Genomic DNA, 19,734 nt, shown 5'->3' with positions numbered 1-19,734 from the left:
ACACGCATTCTCCTAGAGGGATATATTGGTAGGAAAAGACCATCGCTCGTCCCCGACCGCCACTCATAAGGATGCACAATCCAGGTACACTTCATGATTCAAATTTGTTACACAACTTTAACCATACGTGCATGCTACATGACTTGCTAACTTCAACACAAGCATTCTTTAAATTCACAATCACTCAACTAGCATGACTTTAATATCACTACCTCCATATCTCAAAACAATTATCAAGTATCAAATTTGATCATAGCATCCAATTCACTTCCTATGATAGTTTTTATTATACCCAACTTGGATGCCTACCATTCTAGGACCAATTTTATAACCATAGCAAATACCTTGCTGTTCTAAGATACTCTCAAAATAATATAAGTGAAGCATGAGAGACTAGCAATTTCTACAAAATTAAGCCACCGCCGTGCTCTAAAAGATATAAGTGAAGCACTAGAGCAAAAACTATCTAGCTCAAAAGATATAAGTGAAGCACATAGCATATTCTAATAAATTTCAATCAAGTAGGCTTCTCCCAAAAGGTGTGTACAGCAAGGATGATTGTGGTAAACTAAAAATCAAAGACTAATATAATACACGACGCTCAGAGAAAAACACATATCATGTGGCGAATAAAAATATAGCTCCAAGTAAAGTTACCAATGAACGAAGACGAAAGAGGGGATGCCTTCCCGGGGCATCCCCAAGCTTAGGCTTTTGGCTATTATTGAATATCTTGGGGTGCCATGGACATCCCCAAGCTTAGGCTTTTGTCACTCCTTATTCCATAGTCCATCAAATCTTTACCCAAAACTTGAAAACTTCACAACACAAAACTCAACAGGAAATCTCATAAGCTCCGTTAGTGAAAGAAAACAAAACCACCACATAAGGTACTGTAATGAACTCATTCTTTATTTATTTTGGTGTTAAGCCTACTGTATTCCAACTTCTCTATGGTTTATAAACTATTTTACTAGCCATAGATGCGTCAAAATAAGCAAACAACACACGAAAGGCAGAATCTGTCAAAAACAGAACAGTCTGTAGCAATCTGTAACTAACGCAAACTTCTGGAACTCTAAAACTCCTACCAAAATAGGAAGTCCTGGAAATTTTGTCTATTGATCAGCAGCAAAAATAATCAACGCAAAAGCACATTTCTGTGATTTAATAAAACTAAATTCGTGCGTGCAAAGTTTCTGTTTTTCAGCAGAATCAAAATAACTATCACCATAGGTTATCCTATAGGCTCTACTTGGCACAAACACTAATTAAAACATAAAAACACATCTAAACAGAAGATAGATGCAAAATTTATTACTAAACAGAAACAAAAACAAAAACAAAAAAAACAAATAAAATTGGGTTGCCTCCCAACTAGCGCTATCGTGTAACGCCCCTAGCTAGGAATAAAAGCGAAGATAGATCTAAGTAGTGCCATCTTTGGCACTCAATTCATAAGTAGCTCGCATGATAGATTCATAAGGTAATTTCACTTTCTTTCTTGGAAATTGCTCCATGCCTTTCCTTAATGGAAATTGGAATCTAATATTCCCTTCCTTCATATCAATAATCGCGCCAATCGTTTTAAGGAAAGGTCTACCAAAAATAATAGGGCAAGAAAGATTGCAATCTATATCAAGAACGATAAAATCTACGGGCACCAAATTTCTATTTGCAACAATGATAACATCATTGATCCTTCCCATTAGCTTTCTAATGGTGGAATCCGCAAGGTGCAAATTTAAAGAGCAATCATCAAGATCATGGAAACCTAGAATACCACATAAAGTTTTCGGAATCGTGGAAACACTAGCACCCAAATCACACAAAGCAAAACACTCATGATCTTTAATTTTAATCTTTATAGTAGGTTCCCACTCATCATTAAGTTTTCTAGGTACAGAAACTTCCAAATTATGTTTTTCATCATAATATTGCATCAAGGCATCAGCGATATGTTTGGTAAAAGCTTTATTTTGACTATACGCATGAGGAGAGTTAACAACGGATTGCAACAAGGAAATACAACCTTCTAAAGAACAATTGTCATAATCAAATTCCTTGAAATCCAAGATAGTGGGTTCAATGCTATTTAAAGTCATGACTCTCCAATCCCATTTTTACCAAATTTAGCATCAAGATCTAAAAACTCTGAATTATTGGGATGCCTTCTAACTAAAGTTGACTCATCTCCAGTCCCATTATTATTAATATTCATATTGCAAAACAAAGATCTAATAGGGGACACATCAATAACTTTAGGATCTTCATCATTATTTTCACCTAATTTTTCTGGTTTGGCAGCCATCTTATTGACTAAGGTAGCTTGCTTATCAGAAATTTGGGCTATAGCATTCTCAAGCCAGGTAATTTGGGAGTTCACACCATAAAATTATTTAGACATATCATCAAGCTCTTTGTTAATAAAACCCAAAAATCTTTTTTGTTCCTTAAGCTCTTTTCTGAAGAAATTATTATGCTCAAATTGCAAGGTCATAAAACTTCTAATGTTTGATTCAATCTCTTCCAACCTCCTAAGAAGGAGGTCGGTACCTTTAGGCAAAGCCATAAGGACAAACAAGCACGCAAAAAGACAAGCGGGAAAGAGAGGAGAAGATTGGGAAAGAGAAGGCGAATAAAACGGCAAGGGTGAAGTGGGGGAGAGGAAAACGAGAGGCAAATGGAAAATAATGTAAATGCGAGGGAGATGAGTTTGTGATGGGTACTTGGTATGTCTTGACTTGAGCGAAGACCTCCCCGGCAACGGCGCCATAAATCCTTCTTGCTACGTCTTGAGCTTGTGTTGGTTTTCCTTGAAGAGAAAAGGGTGATGCAGCAATAGTAGCATAAGTATTTCCCTCAGTTTTTGAGAACCAAGGTATCAATCTAGTAGGAGGCTCCTCAAAAGTCCCACACACCTATATAAACAAACAAAGAACTCACAACCAACACAATAAAGGGGTTGTCAATCCCTTCACGGCCACTTGCGGAAGTGAGATCTGATAGAGATAATATGATAAGATAAATATATTTTTGGTATTTTATAATATAGATGCAAAAAGTAAAGATGCAAATTAAAGTAGATTGAAAGCTTATATGATAAAAGATAGACCCGGGGGCCATAGGTTTCACTAGTGACTTCTCTCAAAATAGCATAAGTATTATGGTGGTTGAACAAATTACTGTCGAGCAATTGATAGAAAAGCGAATAATTATGAGATTATCTAGGCATGATCATGTATATAGGCATCACGTTCGCAACAAGTAGACCGACTCCTGGCTGCATCTACTATTATTACTCCACACATCGACCACTATCCAGCATGCATCTAGAGTATTAAGTTCATAAGAACAGAGTAACGCATTAAGAAAGGTGACATGATGTAGAGGGATAAACTCAAGCAATATGATATAAACCCCTTCTTTTTATCCTCGATGGCAACAATACAATACGTGCCTTGCAACCCTTTCTGTCACTGGGTAAGGACACCGCAAGATTGAACCCAAAGCTAAGCACTTCTCTCATGGCAAGAAAGATCAATCTAGTAGGCCAAATCAAACTGATAATTCGAAGAGACTTGCAAAGATAACTCAATAATACATAAAAGAATTCACAGGGGATTCAAATATTTCTCATAGATAAACTTGATCATAAACCCACAATTCATTGGATCTCAAAAACACACTGCAAAAAGAGTTTACATCGAATAGATCTCCACAAGAGAGGGGGAGAACATGGTATTGAGATCCAAAAAGAGAGAAGAAGCCATCTAGCTAATAACTATGGAACCGAAGGTCTGTGGTCAACTACTCACAACTCATCGGAGGGGCTATGGTGTTGATGTATAAGCCCTCCGTGGTCGATTCCCCCTCCGACGGAGCGCCGGCGAAGGCTCCAAGATGGGATCTCGCGGATACAAAAGGTTACGGCGGTGGAAATTGTTTTTCGTTGGCTCCCTGGATGTTTTCGGGGTACATGGGTGTATATAGGAGGAAGAAGTACGTCGGTGGCCGCCTGAGGGGCCTAGGAGACAGGAAGGCGCACCCAGGAGGGGTGGGCGCGCCCTCCTATCTCCTGGCCGCCTCGATTGCTTCTTGACTTGCACTCCAAGTCCTCGGCATCAGGTTCGTTCCAAAAATCATGCTCCCGAAGGTTTCATTCTGTTTGGACTCCGTTTGATATTCCTTTTCTTCGAAATACTGAAATAGGCAAAAAAAAACAGCAATACGGGCTGGGCCTCTGGTTAGTAGGTTAGTCCCAAAAAATGATATAAATATGTAAAATAAAGCCCATAAACATCCAAAAGGGCTAATATAATACTTCCTCCATTCCTAAATATAGGGTGTATAATTTTTGGCACGGAAATTAAAAAACACACATGAAGGGAAAATTTCACAAGTTTTGGGCGACATTACACATGACTAATTGACATGAGAAAATAGAGGAGCTTGCGTGATATAAGGAAATGTAAAAAATCCCTCAAAAAATTATCCAAACGAGTGGTGCAGCACAATACACCTTATATTTCGGATTTTTTTCTTAAAAATCTATACACCTTATATCAAGGAACGGAGGGAGTAGCATGGAACAATAAAAAATTATAGATACGTTGGAGACGTATCAATGCATCAGATTGATCCGACAAAAGTATAACTACATCACCCACGATCTTTAGAACATTAAATGTGCGTGTTCTACAAGGGTATGCAGATCATTGCCCACTCGTTGTTAGCACCTGGTGGATTGGGTCTTGAGTTTATTTGTTCTCTCATAGGAAAACAAATTGTAAATCCCATCACTCCTGCCCTTTCTCTCTGCAATCTCTCCCCCCCTACGCCATGGCAGGAAGCGGGTCCGACAGTGGCTTCAATGAAACCGACCAGGCTAAGCTCATCGCCGACTACTCAAGCTCGCCGAGCTGAACGAGGAGTTCACGCTCCGCATTGTTGTTCCCCGCTCGCGTATGGACTGGGACGGTATCTCCTCGTCCGCAGTGTCGCCGGTGGCCAAGGCCGGCAGCTGTAGCTTTGCAGTGCCCCGCGGCCCACTAAGTGATTTGTGCCTTCCCCAGCCTGGTCACAAGGTGAGCAGTGGCACACGACACAGCCAACACCGGCTCCTCCCGGGCGGCGCTGGGTGCTAGCGCCCACACCTTAAAGTCTGCAACGGCAGTAGCGCCAGCCGAAGACCGAGCGGCGCGCGTATCAACGCGCAGTGAAGAGGGCAGTGCAGGGCGCGTCGAGCCACTCAGTCTTTGGTTCCTGCAGATCTGCGCTGGAGTTGCTGCCGCCTACCTAGGACAATGAAGGGGCGCTCTGCGACGCAATCTGCCGCTCGTACACCTTGGCAGAGAAGGACGCCCGCCATCGGAGTCACAAAAAAGCAGATGTGCTTCGCATTAGACTTGAGGAATCTGCGAGGTTGGCGCCTTGGCGGGGAAAAGGGCGATTGTGGCGAACAGAGCCACACTGCTTACAACGGAGCAAAAACCGCGCCACTCGGCGCGTGGCGAGGATCATCATGTCCTCCTCCTCCTCCTCGGACAACGACACGACGAACGGCGAGGCGCCCCCCGCCGCCAACGCCTACGCCGAAGACAACCGCCACTCCCGTGACCCCAAGGGAAAGCGACCAGCAAGGAAGTAGTGAACTCCGACCGCATCCCTATGTCTATTTATTTTTTAATCTAGCACTTTAGTTAAGCATGAACTGCAAGGGCCTTTTTTGATCGAGCTGTATGAACTTATCTACGCCGGAATGCCCTGTCTATGTCCGATTGGTGTGTTTATAAGTTGTATTCATAATCTCCGTAGCGTGCGTGCTTTTGTATGGATACAGGATTGATGTTGCGGAAAGGGACAAAAAGAGTGTGCCCGGTCACTAACCGTGTACGAGCTCGGTCGCGTCCACCCGGCCGATGTATAGGGCCCCAAATTAGTTAACGAGGGTCCATGGATGCTCTCACGACTTCGAAGAATTTCTCCAATCAATGCAAATGTGCAGTGCTGGCAAAGGGTGTGGTCGCTGAAAAATGATGAGATGATTTGGTGTTGCACTTTGCGAGTTGGCATGACACCGATGTCCTCGAAAGAAAATGAGTTCGAAGCAACACCGGTCTCGAGACCGATCCAAGGTGATAGACCGGGGCAGCTACAACCTACTCAGCTAGAGCCATCTTCTCAACAAACAAACAAACCTACTGAGCTAGAGTACACATAGCCTGGACATTGGTTTGTGGCAGGTGGTCCGAGTTGTAGTAGAAGAGTAGGACCGAGGTGTATATTATACTTCTTCCGTCTCAAAATAAGTATCTCAAGCTTGTATAAATTTTAGTATAAAATTGTACTAAGTTTGAGATACTTATTTTAGGACGGAGGTAGTAGTACATACTTTCAATATTTAGGCGTGCAAATTCGCATCTATCATTACACGCAAATGTTAACTCAGCGGCGATTTTGCTCGACGGTCACGTAGGTGTGGTTAATTGCCCACCGAAGGTATGCTGGTAGTAGGTAGAGATGCGTTGGCTAGCTAATTAGCAGGTCTTCGGGTACATGCTTAACGCACAAGCTTTACACAGTGAAATTATATGCATCTAACAACCGCACTTTGTAGAGTATTAGTTTGTATGGTCATACGGAGCCATCTGAAATCTAGGTTGGGTCTTCACTCAAAGATTTGTGTCGCTTCATCACTTCAAATCATGAAAAATGTATGGCTAAGAGCATCTACAGCCGTGCGTCTCAAACACGCCTCATACGCTCGGGCGGACCGTTCGGTCCCAATTTTTTGACCCAGATGGGCCCCTCAAACGGCCCTCAAACACCTGGGCTGACCGACACCCCCATATCCAGCCCAAATATGGGGCAGATCGAACCCGGCCCATGCTGGCCCACCCGACCCCACGTAAAATCGTCTCCATCCGCTCGCCGGACCAAACCCTAGCCACTTCACTCCCCTCCCCTCCACTCCCCTCAGCCCCCCAAACTCGTCTTCGGCTCCTTACGGTCGTCTCCGGCATGGCGAGAAGCAGATCCGAGTCCTTCACCTCCAGATCCGTCGACCCCGAACTCATCCCACGCGGCCCCGACAAGGAGTTGGCCACTCGGCTTGCGCTCCGCCGTGCCCGGGAGGATGCCCATGCACGGCTGCGCTCGGCCTCCATCCGTCGGGAATCCATTGCGTCGCCCAAATGGCGCACGGATCCGGCGCTAATCCGGCCGTAGCTGCCTCGCCGGAGGCCGTGCAGTCTATTTGGCGTCCGAACGCGCTGGCGGACACGCAACCCCTTTGGTGGCGCGCCGATATTCGGGACGCACCATCATCCTACGAGGCCATAGCAAGACGTGCCCGCCGTGCAAGGCACCTGGCGCAGGAGACGGCGGCAGCCCTCATGGCGGCGGACGTCGGCGAAGTACAGTCGCATTCTCTGGTGACCCGTATGGTGCATCAGTCTGAGCGCCGCAACCACATCATGGTGGACGTCGGCGGCTCGTCCCCGGACAGATCCGTCGTCAATCTGACGTTCACCAGCACCGTTCGGGTTCATGGCTCTGACGAGAAAGAGTAGAGCATGGGAGACGGCGGCGCCTTGAGTCCCGTGAGCCGGCTCGTGTCCCATGCACTATCCTACCTTGCCGGCGACCGGACCAACACTCTGAGGAGCGCAGCCGAATGCCGTACATGGCCAGGGCGGTGCCGGACGAGCTCCATTTAGATTAGGTTTCACGTTGCATGTAATAATATAAAATTGAGGTATCCGTATGTGCAATGCATTTTCTGAGGGGTGACCGGTCATTGTCCGAGGACGTGTCCGTGGGCGTTTGAGGGGTCGGATTTGCCAAGTCCGGCTCTAGATGTTCTAAGGGCATCTCCAACGCTACTCACCTGCAAACCGAACACCGCATCCATCCACGGACCGAGAGATCAATCCGCACACACTAATATGAAAGTCGGACGTCAAAAGTTATCCGCATATATTTTAAGCCGGCTTTCAACAAACCGGATGAATTACAAGCAAACTGAATGATTTTCATACAAACCGGACGAAAACATCTACATTTCAAACATATTATAACTAGACTATACCGGACTAGGCCAAAATTAGTCTAATGCCCGCGCGGCGGATCTCCATTCCCATGACATGTCTTCCCTATGCCTGGCAGCCCGCTCATTGGACTGTCGTGAGCCCCGGAGGGATATGCTTCAGTGGGAGGAGAAGAGTAGCCTTCCTACGCTGATGCAAAGCACGGATCAGAGTTAGTTTTTGGGGCGGGGAAGACGGTCACCGTGGCCTACGCCCCCGCGAAGCGGGCAGGTCACCTGTTGTGCAAGCTGGCGAGGCGGTGCCGAGGGACCTTCGTGGGACCCAAGCGGCATCGGCCTCCTGTCGTGGTTTTTTCACGATAGATGTCCTCATGAAAGGACTAAATCTGGAGGCCATCACAACTAGGTTGTTGCTTGAGAGGGGTTGATCGGGAACGAAAGACACAGGTTTACCTAGGTTCGGCCCCTCACGGTGGAGGTAAAGACCTACTTCCTGCTTGATTGATATTGCTGGAAATCTCGATTACAAGGATGCAGATTCACTAATCTAGCTCTCAGTTGATTGTAAGTTAACCTTTTCGTCCTAGGGGCTCGAGTCCCTAGGCTTACAATTATCTCTGGGTCGTACTACAACCCATTCCATACTCTGTTTGCTACTTGACTTATTCTCCAAGCAAGGACAATCTTCAATCATGGGCCTCTAACAAACCGGCCTGTGAGGCACCTCCATGAGACAGTCTTTACTCTAGGCCCTAGCCTCATGATGAACCGTCTGGTCGAAGTAACCCCCGAGCCGGTATGCTCTTGGCCGGGTGATTTGCTCCGTCGGGTCATAACACTGGAAATATCCCCAACATTGGCCCCCAATTTAGCGACAAAACTCCCTTTTTGTGACCATTTGCCTTTTTCCTCTTTATATGCCTTGACCGGGACAAAACGATTTATCCCGCTCATGAAGACCTCCAAAACTTAGTACCTTTCCGTTCCACTTCGCATCGTGACCTCATTTGACCGTCCTCCCGAATCCAATGGATGATGTCATAAAAAAATCTTTGAATGGATATATGTTGTCTTCTCAGGCACGAGAATGGAGAAGCCCTTTTAGTAAACATTCAATGTGCATCCCAGGGCTTTGTGCATGCCGTTTCAGGTTCCAAATCCCTCACAAATAGCATGCAAGACCGCTCCGGCCTCCATTGAGCTCGCCGCCCCATTCAACCATCGACCACGCCGGCGACGAGGCTATCACCGGAACTTCGTCGGAGGAGCAGCGACCGTGCCATCAACCTCACTACAAAAAAACACTTCTGTGATGATACGTCTTTGTCGCAGTAGGTCATGTTTTCTATCATGCATTTACACTCGTGACAATTGTATGACAGAATCAAGATAGTCATACATGTGCTGCCGTAGAAGTGTTCCATGACAATACTAAAATTAACATCATGGAAGTGTCCACTTCCATGACGATAAATGCCGCGTCATGGATGTATTTTCATCAAGGGCAACTGACACGTGGCATTGACCATAACGGGTCACGGTTAAGCTATCTGGTTCTGGTGTTTGACCGATAACCCATTAACAGCCCGGACCAATGGCGATTTTCCATGTGTAAAATTCTCATTCGCCGAAGGATCCACGTATCAGGTGATTGTTGCGACAGATGTCATTCGTCCAATGGATGGGAGGCGCCTATGATACGTCAACACGTGAAACAGCCCAAAAGCAGCCCATTTAGGTTAAAAAGGTCGGCCCATTTGACTTGGTTAAAAGTTAGCAGGCCCGCCCATGGAAAGCTTGTACGCATATAGCCCACTTACGGCCCGGGAACTCACGACCTGTTACGACCTTCGCGAATTCGGCCAAATAGCGTCACCTGGGCCGTCAAATATGATTCGAGCCCGTTGTCACTTACGACCCATATTTGGCACATGACATCATTTAGCCCATATGAGGCCTTCTGTCTTTATAGCCCCTTTAAGAGCCCGTGCTGATTCTAGCCCATAATGAACAATACATTTTTTGGAACCATTAATGGTCCATGACTAAGTTGGGCCATTTCCAGCCCGTGTTACCTTTCGGCCTACTAAGGGCCCATAAATTCTTGGGTCATGTTTAGCCCTCGACTACTTACTTTCTGTTACTTGCCTGTTCTTTTAATGGGCCAAATTCAGCCCATGGTTAGAACCGGCCCGTTTGTGGCATGTTAACCCATTGGGCCGTTTCCAGCCCCTCATGTATCCGGGCCCATTAATGACCCGTTATGCCTGTCTGGCAGAATTAAGCCTTTGTTATCTTCCGGACTATTAACGGCCCGTTACCGTGCTGGCCCGACACCAATTAAGCCCGTTTACAGCCAATGTCGTGGTCCGGTTTCATGAATTGTTGGACCCATGTGTGGCTAATGGATCCTATGGCCCATAGGAGGCCCATTGATCCTATGGCCCGTAGATGTCCCATGGTCACTACAGTAGGTAGCAGGCTCGTGGTTACCATGGTCCATATGTGGCCCATGGTTGTTGCGGCCACTAGCAAACCGAGGAAACAGAAGACTAAGGAAATAAATAAGCAAGAAACTAGCACTAGGCTATTAAGGCGATTGCACAGATTACATCCACTGGGCATCAAAGTTCGCCACCGGTGCAAATATAGGGAACCCCTTACACTATACAAAAATGGCTTGCTATTTTCTTCAGCCGGTCACTGCCCATTAAGAACAAATGTTGCATCACAATAAAACAAATTATAACCATATAACAAAAGGAGGCTTGGTATAAAAGTTAACAGTTTGGCAGATAAAAGCACCGTCAGAAGTTTAGAAGCTCGGTTCATTTGACCTGACTGCTATGTTTTCATGTTGTACTGTCTAATGGAGCACCATAACCTTTGGCTTCATTTCTGCTAGGCTCCTGAATAACATAGCAAATGTCTGATAGTCTGGTTTCAAAACCATGCATATCTTGACGACATCGGACAACGGTTGTCCTTGTTTCATAAAATTCACTCTTCGGAACTGATATGTCTCCATCGTATCTATAATTTTGATTATTTCATGCCAATATTCTACAACTTTTACATACTTTTGTCAACAATTTATATGATTTTCTTGGACTAACATATTGATCCAGTGCCTAGTGCCAATTCTTGTTTGTTGCATGTTTTTTGTTTTGTAGAATATCCATATCAAATGAAGTCCAAACGCGATAGAAATTTACGGAGAATTTATTTTCGAGTATATGTGATTTTTGGGAAGCGGAATCAACACGAGATGATGCCCGAGGGGCGCACAAGCTCAAGGGGCGCGCCCCCTACCCAGGGCGCGTCTGGCAAGCTTGTGGCCACCTCATAGATCAGCTAGAGGTGTCCTTCGACCGCAAGGAAGCTTATATTTGGATAAAAGTCGTGTTAAAATTTCATCCCAATTGGAGTTACGGATCTCCGTATATTTAAGAAACTGTGAAAGGCCAGAAAAGGGGGGCGCGAAATAGAGAGATAGATCCAACCTTGGAGGGGCTCCCGCCCCTCCGCCACCATGGAGGCCATGGACCAGAGGGGAAACCCTCCTCCCATCTAGGGGGGAGGTCAAGGAAAAAGAAGAAGGAGGGGCTCTCTCCCCCTCTCTCCTGGTGGCGCCGGAGTGCCGTCGCGGTAAGGATCGTGACGGCGGTCTACACCAACAACCTCACTACCGTCAACACCAACTATCTCCCCCTCTATGCAGTGGTGTAACACCTCTTCTCCCCGCTGTAATCTCTACTTGAACAAGGTGCTCAACACTATATATTATTATCCAATGATATGTGGCTATCCTATGATGTTTGAGTACATCCGTTTTGTCCTATGGGTTCATTGATGATCGTGATTGGTTTGAGTTGTATGTTTTATTATTGGTGCTATCCTGTGGTGCTCTCTGTGCCGCGCAAGCATGAGGGATCCCCACTGTATGGTGTTGCAATATGTTCATGATTCGCTTATAGTGGGTTGCGTGAGTCACTGAAACACAAACCCGAGTAAGTGGGTTGTTGCATATGGGAGTAAACAGGACTTGATATTTAATGCTATGGTTTGGTTTTACCTTAATGATCTTTAGTAGTTGTGGATGCTTGCTAGAGTTCCAATAATAAGTGCATATGATCCAAGTAGATAAAGTAAGTTAGCTCTTGCCTCTCCCTCATATAAAATTACAATAATAATTACTGGTCTACTCATCGATTGCCTAGGGACAAATAACTTTCTTGTGACAAAAAGCTCTCTACTAGAACTAACTTCATTGTTTCTTTATCTAAACAACCCCTTTCTTTTATTTGCCTGTTCTTTATTATCTTGCAAACCTACCCATTTACACCTACAAAGTACTTCTAGTTTCATATGTGTTCTAGGAAACCCAAACGTAAAGTGTGCATAGAGTTGTATCGGTGGTCGATAGAACTTGAGGGATTATTTTTTCTACCTTTACCTCGTTGGGTTCGACACTCATACTCATCGAGAAAGGCTACAACTGATCCCTATACTAGTGGGTTATCAAGAACTCATTCATGCATGATACTGACAGTCACTACTTTGATGTCAGGCAAACACATGATACGAGGATGGAATATGTACGAAAAATAGGACGACATGGCATATTCAAAACTATTTACATAAACTAAGCAGAAGCCATTTGAACAAATTGGAAGCAATGCAAGCTAGATACCACATGAAAGATGCAACCAATATGACTTTGCCATGTTAAAAGTGTCCCATCATAAATGGCGTTTCAACAAATTAGAAGCAGTACATGCTATAAATCGTATGAAAGATGCAACCAATATCACACTGCATATACTATAGGTCTCTCGTCATAAGTGATTGACGCGGGATACACAAGAACAATAGTTGTATGTACGGGACATGGTTAATAAACAGATGTTGTATGTAGAAAAAACAGGAAGGCATGTCACATTAACAGGTATAATGAGTAAACTAAGCAGAATAGCACATGCAATTTAACCAAATTGGAAGAATTACATGCTAGATACCATATGCAACATACAACCACGTATCACACTGCCAAGTTAGAGCAAACACCTGCGATGGTGGTGTAGGGGAAATGCGGTCATCAAGTACAGAGCTATGTTGACTATCTTCATATAGCCTTGTTGTTTCTTGAGAATCTTGTGGGGATTATGACACTGAACTCTTTAAAAGGGTAGCTTTTTTCACACTAATCCACAGGTCTGACTATCTCATCATAAGTGATTGATGAGGGATACACGAGAACATTAGTTTGATGTAAGAACATGGTTAATAGACAAATGAAGTAATTATCAAAAACAGGAAGGCATGTCATATTCAAAGGTACAATGTGTAAACTAAAGCATATCCAATTAACCAAATTGAAAGCAAGACAAGCTAGAAACCCGAATAGAGTGGTGAGCACGATCATCGAGGACCTAAGAGCCTGGTTGGAGGCAGGCTGCTTCGCACCACTGTGGCTTTTTAGTTGGCTTGCAGGTGATGCCTGTCTATGTTGGACTTGTCACTAGCTTCAATAGTGCCTTGCCTATTTGGCTTCTAGTGTTCTGTGGTCTTGTACTCTTTCCAGCCATCGCCATGATGTAACTTTTTATTTCCTTATCTTAATGAAGACCGGCTTCGGCCTTTCGAATACAAGCTAGACACCATGTGCAACATGCAACCACATATGACACTCCAAAATTAGAGCAAGCACTTGGGATGGTGGTTAATGGTGAATGACATCATCAACTGCAGAGCTACGTTTATTATCTCCATCCACTAACACTACACCGTGTATAGTGTTCAAACGATTGATGCTTATCCGCGAATTAGACTGGAGCAACTTCTCTCTTTTCTTTTTTGAATTTTTCAATAGTGTGTCAGAGGCTGAAATACCCATGCATAAAAAACAATAGTAAGAGTATGGGTGAAGTATGAGCGGAAGTAGTGCACTGTAAAAGTAGCGGATAGCAGGTGGGTGAAAAAAATGACGGAGACATATGATATCTCTACAGCTTGCATGGCATAGGAAATTAGATTCTAGGCTTTTGAAATGTGAGCACAGGTATGGCTGGGAAATGCAGGTACTCCTCCAGCACACCACCACATGTGGTTCTATCAAAATAACAGTCGACTGAAAATAAATAGGTCAGTCGATTTTTTTTCCGAACTATCTGATCTCCAAGGAACGGGTAGATGGCCTTCGTCTACCTCGCACAAGGCAGTGTTGACGATCTTTCTCCAACCGCCAGCGAACATCGGCCAAGACCCTTGCCTCAGTTGCCCCAACTTCCCCTCGACCTCACACCACCGTCGTTCTTGGCACCGCCCCTGCCATCCCTTTAAGCCCGGCCGACCTCCATATCGAGCACCAGCAACTCCTGCGCCCCACACACCCCTTAGATGAACACTGAGGCGTTGCTTCCCCGGCGAACAGGAGGACTAGCGCCTCTACGGGTGGTGCTTCCTTTAATTGGGAATCAACTGACCAGGAATTGAAATCCAGGTGGGCGATGGACCTCTAGATAAGGTGAAATAGTATATGAGGAGTAACCTTGTGCATCACGAGTTACTAGGAAAATCTAGTATCTAGAAGAAGGTTCAGTAAGAAGCGGTCAACTAGTGCCTTCTGTGGGATGAGTACTGTGCGAGCAGACACGTAAGATTTGCACGAATAAGGGAAGAGGAGTACTAGTTCCGGCTGCCAGTGTTGTGTCCTCCTGATTTCATGCTGATCTTCTTAGTTTTACTAGGGGACCCAATGTTGTGGAGGACGGTGGAGCCTTGGATGAACCCATGGCCAAGTTGTTGACTTTGTTGCGGTGGCCATCTGTCGGAGGGGAAGCAGATCTGAGGCGGTGAACGACAGCGTAGCGGGCACAACTACGATGTGGTGGGTGGTGGTGACGTTGGAGCGGCAACAGTGAGGCGAAGGATGGCGTGGTTGAACTGGCTCGGGTACGACGCACGTCGGCGTCCTGGAGGCAGCTCGGCCTCGGCTTCAGATGCTTTCCATGGAGGGCGTTGCGGTTGTGGTTGCGGTGCATGATGACGTCTAGGTATCGGCTCCGGCGTGATGGAGGAGGGAGGCGGTTGATCGGTGCGATGGGGTGGCAGACGGAGGACGCTGGGGTTTCCCGGCTGGTGGAGAGCGAGTTTTGGCGCCCACGGAACATGAATGGGGAATTGGACAGGGGGGAGCTAAGGGGGAACCATGTTTCGGTCTGGGCCATGCTTGTTTGAAATTTGGGTAAAGTACAAACTTTGCCCACCACTTAAATTTCAGACATACTGCGGGTAGGGGGTAGGACGGTAATCTCAAGTGTCCCAAATAGTGGGCAGGAGCGATTTCGGCCAAGCTCTTGTGTGTTTAGGCGTCCAGGACGTATGATTGTTTTTCAGAGGCGGTTGTGTGGCGTCTAGATGAAGTTACAAACCTACCCCAGTTTAGACCTTTGGACGACGAGCCGTTAGGTTTAACAGGTCAGAGTTAGAACAGTGATTTCCTTCTACCAAACATTGGTCTCACATGCTTTCAGGCGAGTAGAGGCTCTTTTGGCGCTTCATTCAAAATTTTGAAACAGAAGCATTCACATTTAGAGTACTCTTGATCTTTCAGGATTGAACTAAATAGATAATGTTAAATTTGACCTTGTATGTTGGAAAACCTCATCAAATTATGTGCTTATTTTTGAAATTTTGACTCTTGAAAATCCTATAACTACGATTATTTTGGAATGGAGGAGGTAAATTTGAATCTGTTTTGTACATGACTATATATGCTATTATGTACAAAAGCAGAGCAAAGATTGATGCAACTTAATTTAGGTACGATTTACAAATGCCATGATCTCGAATTCAAATAATTGAATGGACTTCATGTTGAATTCAAATATTTTAAACCACCTTAAGTTGGATTCAAATGTATGCTAGTTCCTAGCTATCTATTTAGAATGTTCACTATGTATCTTTTGTATGTATAATGTGCTTTACACACACAACATAATCTATACTCACATTTATATTTGGATTGATGAAGCAATGCATTGTCTGGACTTCAAAATGCTGACTCTATGGATCAAATATGTCGAATAATAACATAGACATGCTCAAATTCAATAGAATATGGATGTTTGATAGAATAATGACCGTTCCTTATGCGAAGTGCAAATATCATGATCCCATCCGAATATTTGGATACAATTTATATTTTTAATTAATGTGTGGCGTAAATACACTCTCCCTAGGCCCCTCTTCACACACGCGCTAACTTTCTCTCATACACATACGCGAACACGGTGTATATCCATCGACGGTCTCTCACACATGCTCACACTCTCTCCCGAGGTGTTTTTCTCGCACACATGCTCTCTATATCACCCTCCCTCCCTCTCAGAACCATCTATGACTATTTTCACTAACCTTTGTCACAAGCACTCTTTCTCTCACACGCATACGCACACACGATCCCCATCGACCCTTTCTATATACAAACACCTTCCTACGTGTCTCCCACACACACATTATCTTTAGGCCTATCTCGCACGCATTGTCTCCACCTCTCTTCCTAGTTAACAAATACGATTCCAGCGGAGCATTTAGTTGGATGCCCCTTATAGTTAGGTTGGATGAATGGTAATCAGAGATAAGGGTTTACCTTAGTTTGGGCCCTTGTTGCGATCCAGGAAATACTATACTCCCAGTCATGTATATTTGTGAGTATGGTGTGTACAAAGTACACTACATAGATACCAAGGGATTTTGTGTATACTACCGAAGAACTAGGCCCCGAGCTTGTACATACCTAGGACCTAGCGTTACAAAACCTAGCCAGCTTTGTTAGTTGACACGAAGTCCTTCACGACTCTGGTATCTTTATCTTGTACAACTAGTTCTCCATGGCTCTTCATGTAATGCATCATGGGCCGACCAATGTGGCGCAGACGAAACGACCTAGGGGCCTCACCTTGGCACACCAGACCTCACACGGTCACACACCCTCTACCCCTAGGTCTCGGTATCTTATCACACCCACATATACCAACACACATACCGCACACACTATTTCTGCTCATGTCTCTATCCCCTTCTCCCTTGCATAGACACACTCAAGGGCATCTCTTGCCGAGACATCCTATTCATCTCTCTCTCTCTCTCTCTAGACCACTCTCATTTATCATGCTATCTCTCTCTCATCGCCCCCCGGACCCTCTATCCATGCCTCTCTCGAATACGTACATATACCCTCTCTAGGCCCTGCCAAATATGTCGACTACACATTCACACATGTTACATCTTATCATGTTGTGACGCCCCCGGTTTAATCGTACACTAATCATGCACGCAAATGTGTACGATCAAGATCAGGGACTCACGGAAAGATATCACAACACAACTCTACAAATAAAATAAGTCATACAAGCATCATATTACAAGCCAGGGGCCTCGAGGGCTCGAATACAAGTGCTCGATCATAGACGAGTCAGCGGAAGCAACAATATCTGAGTACAGACATAAGTTAAACAAGTTTGCCTTAAGAAGGCTAGCACAAACTGGGATACAGATCGAAAGAGGCGCAGGCCTCCTGCCTGGGATCCTCCTAAACTACTCCTGGTCGTCGTCAGCGGGCTGCACGTAGTAGTAGGCACCTCCGGTGTAGTAGGGGTCGTCGTCGACGGTGGCGTCTGGCTCCTGGACTCCAGCATCTGGTTGCGACAACCAGAAAGAAAGGAAAAGGGGAAAAAGGGGGAGAAAGCAACCGTGAGTACTCATCCAAAGTACTCGCAAGCAAGGAGCTACACTACATATGCATGGGTATATGTGTAAAGGGGTCATATCGGTGGACTGAACTGCAGAATGCCAGAATAAAAGGGGGATAGCTAATCCTGTCGAAGACTACGCTTCTGGCAGCCTCCGTCTTGCAGCATGTAGAAGAGAGTAGACTGAAGTCCTCCAAATAGCATCTCCAAGTAGCATCTCCAGTAGCATCGCATAGCATAATCCTACCCGGCGATCCTCTCCTCGTCGCCCTGTAGAAAAGCGATCACCGGGTTGTCTGTGGAACTTGGAAGGGTGTGTTTTATTAAGTATCCGGTTCTAGTTGTCATAAGGTCAAGGTACAACTCCAAGTCGTCCTGTTACCGAAGATCACGGCTATTCGAATAGATTAACTTCCCTGCAGGGGTTCACCACATAGCCCAACACGCTCGATCCCATTTGGCCGGACACACTTTCCTGGGACATGCCCGGCCGCGGAAGATCAACACGTCGCAGCCCCACCTAGGCAAAATAGAGAGGCCAGCACGCCGGTCTAAACCTAAGTGCACAGGGGTCTGGGCCCATCGCCCATAGCACACCTGCACGTTGCGTACGCGGACGAAAGCAGACCTAGCCTAGTGGCGTTCCAGTCCAATTCGGCGCGCGCCGCTCCGTCGCTGACGTCTGAAGTGCTTCGGCTGATACCACGACGTCGGGATACCCATAACTACTCCCGCGTAGATGGTTAGTGCGTATAGGCTCGTAGCCGACTCAGATCAAATACCAAGATCTCGTTAAGCGTGTTAAGTATCCGCGAACGCCGAACAGGGCCAGGCCCACCTGTCTCCTAGGTGGTCTCAACCTGCCCTGTCGCTCCGCCACAAGGTAACAGTCGAGGGCCGTCGGGAACCCAGGCCCACCTCTACCGGGATGGAGCCACTTGTCCTTTCAGCCGCCTCGTCAGAATCACTTGCGGGTACTCAATGAGCTGACCCGACTTTAGTCACCATCTGTATAGTATGTATGTATGTATAGTATATACCCGTGATCACCTCCCAAGTGATCACGGCCCGATAGTATAGCAAGGCAGACTGACAAGAATGTAGGGCCAATGATGATAAACTAGCATCCTATACTAAGCATTTAGGATTGCAGGTAAAGTATCAACAGATGTAGCGACAATGTCAGGCTATGCATCAGAATAGGATTAACGGAAAGCAGTAACAAGCTACACTACTCTAATGCAAGCAGTATAGAGAAGAGTAGGCGATATCTGGTGATCAAAGGGGGGGCTTGCCTGGTTGCTCTGGCAAGAGAGAGGGGTCGTCAACTCCGTAGTCGAACTGGTCAGCAGCAGCGTCGGTCTCGTAGTCTACCGGAGAGAAGAGGGGGAAGAAATAATGAATACAGAGCAAACAAAGCATCACAAAATATAACAAGGCAATACGCAGTGTTCGGTGTGCCCTAACGCGGTAGTAGGTGATACCGGTGAAGGGGGGAAAACATCCGGGAAAGTATTCCCGGTGTTTCGTGTTTTCGGGCAGAGGAGCCGGAGGGGGAAAGTTGCGGGTTCGATAGGTTAGAGGGGTGTGGCGGACGAACGGACTGCGTATCCGGAATCGTCTCGTCATTCTGAGCAACTTTCATGTTGAAAACATTTTAATCCGAGTTACGGATTAAAAGATACGATTTTCTAAAGATTTTATTAATTTCTGAAATTTAATTATTTATTTAATTAATTCGAAAAAATGTATTAATGACGTCAGCATGATGTCATGCTGACGTCAGCAGTCAATAGGGGTTGACTGAGTCAACCCTGACATGTGGGTCCCGTTCGTCATACTCTATTAACTTAATTAGCCTAATCAAAGTTAATTAACCTTAGTTAATTAGGTTAATTAGTGGTTAGGGTTAATTAAACAGAATTAATT

This window comes from Triticum dicoccoides, chromosome 3B (assembly GCF_002162155.2).
Source record: "Triticum dicoccoides isolate Atlit2015 ecotype Zavitan chromosome 3B, WEW_v2.0, whole genome shotgun sequence".
Classification (NCBI taxonomy): domain Eukaryota; kingdom Viridiplantae; phylum Streptophyta; class Magnoliopsida; order Poales; family Poaceae; genus Triticum; species Triticum dicoccoides.
Note: the sequence above shows the minus strand (reverse complement) of the source record.